Genomic DNA, 8633 nt, shown 5'->3' with positions numbered 1-8633 from the left:
TTATTTATTATTTCTTGCCTATATCTTGTAATATGAGAAACTACTTTGGCAGTAACAATACACAATGTACTAACCATTGTTACTCTCCTAAAATCTTGTTTTGAGATTTTGTACCATTGTTTTTATTTTTTTTTCTTTAAAATAAAATAACTGATGTCAAAAAAATAAAAAATAAAAGACATTTCCACAGTGACTGCAGGAAGACTTTCTAAATTTGCCTCAGATATTAAAAGCTGAGAACTTCGTACCACAAGATGAAGTGAAACACATTCATTCTTTATTCTCCTCCAACTATAGAAAGAAACACAGCCTTACATCCCTCTGTCCTTTGTTCACTCATTTTTTATTGATTATGCAGATAAATGAGTTTTATTTTGACAGATTTGTCATACACATGACATATTTTCTTTCACCCCTTTTACCATTATCTCCTTGCCCCACCTCCCCCCTAGTTTCACATTATGGGGGAATGTAATTTATTTTGCTCATATTCAACCCTCTACTGCCCATCCTTGCATCTCTTCCCTTCCCTCGTATTCATTCCTTCTTGTCTAATAATCTACTTGTCTACTTTCTTCCCTTTTTTTCTGTTTGAGACAGGATCTCACTGTATAGTGCAGGCTGGCCTTGTACTCACTGTGTACCCCAGGCTGGCCTTAAACTCATGGCAATCTCTGCCTCAGCCTCTAGAGTGCTAGGCTTACAGGCATGCGCCGCCACACTCACATTCCCTTCTGTTTTCTGGTCATCCTTTTTAGGTTCCACATATTAGAGAGAACGTGAAATATTTGTCTTTTTGGAGTCTGTGTTATTTTACTTAGTATGATGGACTCCAGAGTTATCTCTTGCCTTGCATATGACATTTTTTTCTTTATATAATTATATTTCTGCATTCATCTTTTTTTTTTCGGAGCCAGGGATTAAACTCAGGCCCTTGCTCTTGCCAGGCAAGTGCTGATTCTACTGAGCCATCTCCCTGACCCCCCTCCATTCATCTTTTAATGGAGGGCATCTAGGTTGTCTCAGCATCTTAGATACTGTGAATTGTGCTGCTATAAACATGGGCATGCAGTATTCCTATAATATATTTACTAATTACTTCATTGACTAATTACTTATAAGGACTGTTATAACTGGATATATTTTTAATTTTTTTAGACAGTCTTACCCTGTGTTTCAGGTTGGCTTCAACTCACTATGTGGCTTTGAACTCATGACTATCCTCCTGCCTTAGTCTCCCAAGTACTGGGATCACAGGCATGTCCACCACACCTGGCCTAAATCTGGTTTTCCAAGTGCTTGGAAATAACCAACCAAAGGTGCCACAATGGACTGGGGAGATGGCTCAGTGGAATAAGCACTTCACTGGCAAGGGCCTGAGTTCAATCCCTGGTTCCACAAAAAAAAAAAAAAAAAAAAAAAGATGCCACTATGCTTTTTCCAGGGAACACAAAGAAGCAAGGGCAATGGTACATAGTGTCACAGCACAAAACTGGAGTCAAAACAAAGTCACCACAGCATGCACTGGCTTCCAGAGCAGAGCCAAGAAAAGGAACTATGGATTCTAGTCAGTACCAGGTTGGTATATGTTTAAAAGTGGTTCAAGCAAAAACAGGCAACAGAAGAGAAAACACATGAATGAGATTAAAATAAACTGAGATGCTTCTGTATAATAAGAGAGACAATCAGCAGAATGAAAATGTAAGATAAATACATAGAATAGAAAAAGATATTTGCAAACTCATCATGTGATGGATTAATATTCACCAAGGAATTCAGCTGAAAAAAAGCAGCAGCATCTTCTTTTCCTCCTCTTCCTCCTCAATCTTATGCTTAAAAATGGATCAATGATCTGAATAAATAATTCTCAAAATAAGGCATACAAACAGATATAAAGTATATGAAAAAATCAACATCAGTAACCATAAGTGAAATATAAATCCAAACCACAATGAGATATTATCTCACCCCAGTCAAAGCAAATATAATTTTATTTTTTTAATTTATTTATTTATTGATTTGTGTGTGTGTGTGTGTGTGTGTGTGTGTGTGTGTGTGTGGCCAGCTCAGCCCACCAGGAGGCAGGGCTGGCTGGCATGTGGTGCTGGGGGATTGAACCGCGGTCCCTCTGCTTTGTTAAGCTTGTTCTAAGTAGGTGCTTTAGACCACTGAGCCATCTCACCAGCCCAGCAATTACAATTTTAATGGCAAAACACAGCACATGCCCAGAGAGGATGTAGAAAAAAGAACTCCTGTACACTGGCAATATAAATGAATGTAACCACTATGAAAAATGATATAGAAGCTCCTAAACTAAAAACAGAGCTATAACCATACCACTACTGGGTATATATGTCCAGAGCAAGTAAAATCAGCATCAGTATACCAAAGACATATCTGCAGGACCATACTTATTGCAGCACAAGCACAGCAGTCCATGATAGGTCAGGATTCAGTTACCCAGGCACCTTGCCCCAAACATTCTCCCTCTTGGTGTCCCAGATAGCCAGCCCCCAAACTCTCTCCCCCTTGACCCCATGCAGAGCCAAACCCAAAACCACAGAACACGTCCACCTGACTTTGACCTAGACAAGCAACCACAGAAACTCTCCTTTGTTAACATGGAAAGTCCCCCACAGACCAGGTAGCCCTGCCAAGATTAGCTCTCCCTCAGCTGTTCCAACCCACGATCACCCTCCCTACAAGATCCTATAAAGTCTCTTGTCCCTCCTTTATTCACTGCTGTCTTGGTCCGCTAGACAGCCAGCCTGCTTGCTGCCCCCAATAAATCTTCTTCTCCTGTCAGACTGCCTGGTCTGGTAGATTGCGTCGGCTCATACCTAGCAGTCCAGATATGGAATCAACCAAAACGTGTACTGAAGGGTGAATAAATAAAGAAAATATAGTACATATGCACAAATATTACTAAGCCATAAAAAGAACAAAATTCTGTCATTTGCACCACATGGATGACCGGAAGACCCTTTTTCTTTCTCTTTTGGGGGTCGGTGGTAGTGGAGATAGAACTCAGGACCTCGTGCTTGCCAGGCAGGTGCTTTGGAGGACACCTTTTCCAGTGAAAGAAATAAAACTAAGGGCAGAAAGCACAAATATCCCATGTGCTTATTGATATACAGGGGCTAAAAAATGGATCTCATGGAAGTACAGAGTAGAACTGAGCTCACGAGAGTATAGGAAGAGGAGATGGAAGAGAAGAGAGAGAGGCTGGATAACAGCATTGGAAGAGTTAGATGGGAGAAGTAAGTCTTAGTGCTCTTCAGCACAGGAGAGTACAGTTCACAACAATTTATTTATTTATTTATTTATTTATTTATTTATTTGATACAGGGTCTCACTATGCAGCTTGGACTCATAGGGATCCTCCTGTCTCAGCCTCCCCAGTGCTGGGACTAGTCATTCTCTACCATGCCAGGTTTCAGTGGCCGGTACAGCCCGCTGGGGGTTCCGGGGGCCAGCACGGCATATGGTACTGGGGATCGAACTCAGGTCCTTGCACTTGCCAAGCAGGCATTTAGACCACCAAGCTATCTCCCCAGCCCCACAACAATTTATTATAATTTTAAAAAGAGACTACAAGAGAGGCACTCAAAGGTTTGCAACACAAAGAAATGGTAAATGTTTAAGGAAAGGGAAATGGGTAACTACCCTCATTTGATTATTACATATTATATACAGACATAGAATCTCACTCTGTCCCTCCTAAATATGTACAATTATGTGTCACTTTTTTAAATAATTTTTTATGAGCAGAATTTATTTATTAAGGGAAAGAAAGCTTCTGTCCAAGAGAAGGACAGGAGGAGGGCCTGAGCAGGTAGTCCCCCCTAAAATAAAATATTTTTAAAAGCAACAGTTTGTAGTGTTCTCCAGGTTCCATGGTGTAAATTCTCCCACCACAATCAACTTCAAGCCCCAGCATAACTTCGTGCACACCCAGACAGCAAAGCATTGTAGCAGACCACTGTCACATAGCAGTCCTGCCATCAAGACAAGACAGATGCGAGGGACCTAGTAGGGTAGATGGGAGCAAAATAGCGGAGTAATTTGAAAGTGGTAGAGTCTTTTTTTTTACTTTAAGAAAATATTTGTTACCACTTCACTTATACTAAAAATAAAGTTCCATTCATTGAAGAAATTTATACCTTATTATTATTCTGACAACAGACCAAAAAAAAAAAAAAAAAAGGAAGAAAGGTTTTGTAAAAGCTCTTCTGGTAGAATATTTTGTAATTGTGAAAGAAGTGCAGAAGAATCTAATACAATCTTTTATTTTTTTCTTGTGGAACTGGGGATTGAACTCAGACCCTCGCGCTTGCCAGGGAAGCACTTATCCTACTGAGCCATCTCCCTGGCCCCAAATATAATCTTAAAGGAATAGCTATGAAATTACATTTTGAAAGGATGGACATTGAGAAAGCATAAATTTTGCCCAAAAATAAGTATGATTTAAGCTCTGAAGTTACATTATAACACTGGGCTGCAGTAAAGTGGAATTAAAATGACATATAGTAGTGTTTGTTTTTGGTGGTTTTTTTTTGTTTTTGTTTTTGTTTTCGGAACTGGGGAGTGAACTCAGGTCCTTGCGCTTGCCAGGGAAGTGCTTACTCCACTGAGCCATCTCCCCGGCCCCCATATAGTAGTTATTAAATCAAAAATGCAGGGGGAAACTACCTGCTCTGGCCCCCCCTCCTGTCCCTCTCTCGGGACAGGAGCTTTCTTTCTCTCCATAAATATATTCTCCTCATAAAAAAATGCATCCATGTATATCTAATTTAAAATTGTGTGTGAAAATGTTTCCATTTTAATGTCTCTACTTTTTAACTTTAAAGTTCATAAAGTTAACATTATTCATATGACATAAATATCCATCTTAGATCTCTGATATTATAATGTAAATGTTATGTAGTTGAATTATATTGAATGATTACTGATTATATTACAGTTAGAAGATTTTAAACTTTGACTGTTGAAGTGATATATTGTCAAAGTCACAGTCAAATGACTGGAGTGAGGGTTATTATTCTTCCTGATGACAAATTGTGCCTTTATATCAACTCCTTCAAACCTTTATATGGTCTTCATATAGATACCTTTTCTTTTTTTTTTTTAATTTTTTTTTATTTTATTTATTTGAGAGAGAGAGAGAGAGAGAGAGAGAGAGAGAGAGAGAGTGTGGTGTGTGTGTGTGGCCAGCTCAGCCCACCAGGGGGCGGGACTGGCTGGCATGTGGTGCCGGGGGACTGAACCGCGGTCCCTGATGCCTTGCCAAGCCCGTTCCAAGTAGGTGCTTCAGACCACTGAGCCATCTCTCCAGCCCCTAGATACCTTTTCATATGATTTACTTATTCTTATATAAAATGATCATACTAATGAAAACAAATTAAGAATAATGGATTTTATAAATGACAGTTCATTAATGTATACATTAAAGCTCACAAATCTCAAGTTTATACAATCAGGAAAAATATCTATATCCTGTGGATAAATATAATCCAGTGTTAGAAAAAGCATATAACCAAATGACAGAATTTATTTTACTTACACTTCTGGCGGGTAATCATAGGCTCCTTCTGGAATCGTTTACTTATAATTATTCTTACAGCTACAAACTTGAAAATGAAGAAAATATCAAAAGTCTGCTTGAGAATTTTTTATCATTGGCACACATTTACAGAGATCTTGAGTGACTTGAATTATATTTATCTTCAATCAAGTAAGCTTCCATATGTGCTGTGTCAAGTCCGGAAAGTGGTAGAGTCTTACCTCAGTATAATTTATATAATTTAAAACGTGGATTTAACTGCAAATTTTATTTTAATTGCAACTTTAACCAAGAGCCAATAGAATTTCTGATTTTTTTTTTATTTTTTTGTATTTAGGACAGGGTCTCACTGCATAGATTGGACTCAGTGATCCTCCTGTTTACTGCCTCCCAGGATCTGGGATTATAGGCATGTACCACCACGCCCAGTCTCAATTGCCATCTCAGTGTGTCCCTGAGGCAGGGCCAGCATGGCAGTCTAGGGGATTGAACTCCCAGCCCCTGCATCTGCCCAAGCAGGTACTTTAATCTACAGAGCTATTTGGCTGGCCAAATTTCTGAAAATTTAACAATCAGCAATTATAAGCCAGTTTAAATCCTCCAGGACACAACTGATTCCCACTGTAGTAAGAGCATGTCAGCCCAAATGTCCGGATGGCACCATCATCCACCTGGGCAAAGGAACCAGGCCAACCTGCCAAGTTCAGCAAAGAAGAGCAAGTACCCAAAGAACACACCAATGACTTGCTGCCATCCTTTCTCTACTGCTATGAGAAAATGGAGTTACCAAGACTTTTCCTAACAGCAGGCAACTAATTTTCATCAATTAACCTAAATTTAGGTGGTTTTTAATGTCAGTTTTCACACAAGTGAGATATAAAGAAGATTAGCTAGATTATTTGAAATGAAGTACAATTTCAACACATTTCTGAGAATAACGTGAGTAAATGCACTATCCCTACATTATGACAAAGAAAGGAGACACAAAAGCTGGCGGTGGTAGTGCATGCCTATAATTCTAGCACTCAGGAGGCCAAGGCAGTAAGATCTCCACAGATCCACAGAGTTCAAGGCCAACCTGGGGTACTTAGTGAATTCAAAATCATCCTGAACTAAGAGAGAGACAGAGAGACAGAGACAGACAGAGACAGAGACAGAGACAGAGACACAGAGAGAGAGACAGAGAGAGAGACAGAGAGACAGAGACAGAGACAGAGACAGAGACAGAGACAGAGACAGACAGAAACAGAGACAGAAATCACCCAGACTGATACATATTGTTCCGCACAACTCCCTTTCTAAATGTGTCAAAATAATTCAAGCTTGCTGTCAAAAACAAAAAATAATGAGAACATGGGGAACATAGTTCTCATGAGGGAAATGTTTCAGGGTAGAGCTCCCAAGAGGTAGATAATTTTTCCCAAATCTCTTGACTGGTTTTTAAGACTGAATCAAAGGAGATCTAGCTAATGATATAACCATTTCAAGACAGTACATAGAGAAACCACACTCTTTGAAGAGTCCCAAGAGCAGGAGATCTCAGAGGTTTTTACATCAGCCTACAACTTGTTCCTCTGGAAGGTTTTAATTCCATTCCAAAGCAGAAATCCAATAACCTACCACCACGGCTGAAGGAATGCTCTGAAGGGTGTTTCCCCACCTGCTGGGCCATCCTACCTGAGAACAGACTGACCTTCTCCAAGATTTTGCTACAGTGTCCATGTGAGTCCAACAGAAAAACCATTTCTAAAGCTGGGTCAACTCACAACAGGACAAAGGATTTCCAGACTTTAAAATTAGTTTTCATCATTTTGTCAAAAACAGTATTTACTGGGTTGGGGATATATCTCAGAAGCATAAGCGCCTGCCAGGCAGGCAGAAGGTCCTGAGTTCAATCCCCGGTCCAAAAAAAAAAAACAAAAAAAAAACAGTACTTACTGTCTTTTTAACCCATCTTCTTTTCTTAACCTTATAAATTTATCTTTATGATTTTTATATCATTTCTTGATTCCTGTGTGCAGTGCATAATGATTGCCCTCCTGGGGGCGCTGGTGCCGGTACACAACACATCTTATTCCTCTTTCCACCCTCTTCTCCTCCCTTCATTCCCTCCACCACCCGTCTTTTTCTTCAGTTCATTCTCTACCTCTTAAGTTAATGCATTAGGCATATTAACTTTAAGTGATATCAGCCTTTCTCCAGATTTGACAATTTTCTTCTTTGAGTTAAAGAGAAAAAGGTTTTCAACATTTACTGTTTTTTTGTCTGTTTTGAGGAAAGCAATAAAGCAAAACGGATGATGCCCACACGCTGCTGTTGGGCAAACACAGCAGGCGACGGCCCCTCAGCCTTCTTTTTGTGCTGACAAGAGCACTGAGCGAACCTCAGGGAAGTGTGGAAGGCCTTTGTGCCAAGAATCTTCTCTTCAGTGAATTGTCTTTCTTTTCACTTAGAATGCAAAGACGTTAGTAGAGTCAGAGCAAGGAAAGGTGGGCTCTGCCTCCGCGCTGCGCCCCAGCCCGGCCTCCTGGCTCCCCCTCTCCATCGCGCCGCTGCGGCCTACACGGGCTGTAGCTGGAGTCTGGCCCGGCTCACAGCTGGGCCCTTGCTCACCCCGGAGCTGTAAGCGACTCACGTCGGCTCTGGATGAGGTGTCCATAACCCCAAGCATCCGATACAGAACGCGCACTCAGTGTGGACGTAACAAGAGGCCAAAGCCCCTCTGGAATAATCTGGTTTCTTGCAAGGTGAGAAAAGGCACCACTACGAAGGGTCCAAAGGAAACCAGCATCCGAGTGAAGGGGCACAGCCAGCGAGCGGTCCTCCCACGGTGTCCTACCTGATCGCGGTGGGAGGCCCCCTCCTCCCCATGTATGCTCTCTGAACTACACTTATTCCATCCCTGGGAGTCTCGCCCTCGAAGTTCCAGACCAAAGAGCCGGTGCTACATTATTTGCTGTTATAAATATTGATTCTGTCAGGATATAAATGGTTTACTATTTTCTTTAATTGCATATTAATCTACACCTATTTCATAGGATTACTTTATACAAAATATTAATGTTAGAAT

Source organism: Octodon degus, unplaced genomic scaffold, assembly GCF_000260255.1.
Source record: "Octodon degus isolate 3935 unplaced genomic scaffold, OctDeg1.0 scaffold00352, whole genome shotgun sequence".
NCBI classification, from domain to species: domain Eukaryota; kingdom Metazoa; phylum Chordata; class Mammalia; order Rodentia; family Octodontidae; genus Octodon; species Octodon degus.
This window is presented reverse-complemented; position numbering follows the sequence as displayed.